Source organism: Phodopus roborovskii, unplaced genomic scaffold (assembly GCF_943737965.1).
Source record: "Phodopus roborovskii unplaced genomic scaffold, PHOROB, whole genome shotgun sequence".
In the NCBI taxonomy this organism is placed as follows: Eukaryota; Metazoa; Chordata; class Mammalia; order Rodentia; family Cricetidae; genus Phodopus; species Phodopus roborovskii.
This window is the reverse complement of record NW_026126480.1, coordinates 39659369-39661801: the sequence shown is the minus strand read 5'-3', so window position 1 is coordinate 39661801 and position 2433 is coordinate 39659369. Positions and strand designations below refer to the sequence as shown.

Genomic DNA, 2433 nt, shown 5'->3' with positions numbered 1-2433 from the left:
TATGATCTAAGTATTCTACTACTAAGCATTTACCAAGGAGAAATAGCATACCAGACTCCTACTTGTGCCTAAACAGGCTTAAAAAAAACTTAAATAAATTTCTTTTAAAAAGATGTAGTAACAAAGACATTTAAGAAATATAGATTTTAAATTAACTATTTAATTTTTAGTAGATTTGTTTTATTTTATGAGTGTTTTGCTTGCATACATGGCTATACACTGTGTCCCTGTTGCCTACAGTGGTCAGAAGATGGCATCAGATCCACAGGAACTGGGGTTACAGACAGTTTTAAGCAGCCATGTGGTGCTGGGAACTGAACCTGGGTCCTCTGCAAAAGCAGTAAGTGCTTTTAGCCACTGAGCCATCTCTCCATCCCTTAATTAATAAGTAAGTAAATTAATTAACCTTTTAGAAAAGAAGCAAGTCTATTTGTCTCCAAAAGAGATGGCGTTTTCATTGGTAATGGAAGAACCATCATTCATGTCCTAAAAAAAGACAGAAGTTTTAGATGCCACACACATACACCATATATGCTGAATCTTCTCCAGTACTAGTTCCAAGTCCATCAGACTGATCAGTATCCATGGTAACATCCTTTACTCTGAAGTCCAGAGGTGACATTAGTGTCAACACCTGGTGGTGAATGTCCTGTGGGTTTGGGCAAATGAATTATTCATCATCACAGTATTTCAGAAAACAGTTTACCTTGTGTCTCACTAGTTCATCTTTCTCTCCCTTATCCACTAGTGTCTTCTCCACCATCATAATTCTGTCTTTTCTAGCATGTCATTGAGATGAATTCCAACCCTGTGCTGCCTTTCAATAGCTCCTTCCAGATGGTGCCTCACATGCGTTTTGCTTTATTAGTCTTCTCATGGTTTGATAGTTTGTTCCCTTTTTTTTAATTTTAAGAATTAATTTTTATTCAGCTTATCAAATGAGTATAAAATCCCTGGGCATTTGGGATGGTGGTGTGACAACTGAAGGATGAGCATGAAGGAGAAGGGACATGGGGAAAGTGTAAACATCTCAGTGACTTCACCAGGTCCCTACATGGGAAGGAGACAGTGGGGTAGGTACAACTGAGAGCTCACATCTCATCTAGAGCGGCACCCTGGTAAAGAGGCCTAAGATGTAAGCTGCCATCAATTTCTGTCCTAGGGACACATGCAAGACTTGAGGCAGCTGGCTACCAAGTTTGTCCTGTAGTACCAGTAGTAGGAAGACCTCAGAGACCATTATGGTTAGCTAGAAGAGCAGGAAGGAGCTGGTGGCTAGCTACTGGGGACCACTGTCTGGCTGGGATTGGTCTTGTCCTCACCAGAGTCTCTGGATTAGTCTCAGAATGTCCCTGAAGCTCAAAGGGGTACTCTGGGTCCTGAAGAACAGAGGTGATGTCTTTTTGTCTGACCACTTATCTCTGGACCCCTCCTCAGACAGCTCAGTGTGGAGTTGGTCATGGAAATCATAGTGGCTGGGGATGGGGGCCACATGTCATATCACAAGACTGAGACATCATGTATCTTTCTGCATCAAATAGCGTGTACTTGGCTTGTGCGTTGGAAGCAAAGCACAGTTCCTGTGGGGTTATATAGGGTCAGCAGGTACTGGGGACCACTCCCTTGGTACACCCTGAGTACTAGATCTCAGAAAAGTTTAGCACCAGGACAACAGGTCTTGAGGAAGCAGGCACCCCATAGCCCAAGCAGACTTTGGATTGTAGGACATCAGCAGGCAAAGCTCAGGAGGACAAGAAAGCCTTGGCATCTAGGGTTCATCAGTTTCTTTCAGCCAACTTGTGGCCAGGCTAAGAGCCAGCACCATTATCCTGAGACAATGTCATTAAGTGAGGAATGATTCTCCACCCTGGCTAGGATGTCACTTATTTACCAATAGACTTGCTGATGGGTATCTTGGTTGCTTCCTCTAGATTTTGGCAATTATGAATAGGGCCATTGCAGACATCCACTTGCAGGTGTTTGTGTGGCCAAACTCATGGGCTTTTAGCTCTGTTGGGTAAATACTAGGAAGCATATTGTAATGTGCTTGATAATGGCATGTTTTATTTTTCTGAGAAACAGCCAATCTGTTTGCTAGTGTGGTTGAGCTGCTTTATACCTCCACCATGAAGAACAAGAGCTCTGGTTGCTTCCCACTCATGCCAGGTCCAGGCATGAATAGCATTGGATTTTTGCCACTGTGGCAAGTACATGGTGATGATTTGCTTTCCCTGACAACATCCAGTATAGAGCACACTTCCAGATGCTTACTTGCTGTTTGCAATTCTCTCTCGGTGAGGGTTCTGTTAAGGTTTGGGCCCATATTTTATTTTGTTATTTAAGTGTGTGTGTGTGTGTGTGTGTGTGTGTGTGTGTGTGTGTGTGTGTGGTGTGTAGGTGTCTAGAGGTCAGAGAACATTAGAGCCTCTAGAG

At 43.1% G+C, this 2433-nt stretch overlaps 1 pseudogene; it reads right to left on the bottom strand.

Moving 5' to 3' along the window:
* Positions 1-1102: 1102 nt before the first annotated feature.
* Positions 1103-2213, bottom strand: LOC127227795 (motile sperm domain-containing protein 3-like; annotated as a pseudogene).
* Positions 2214-2433: the final 220 nt, after the last annotated feature.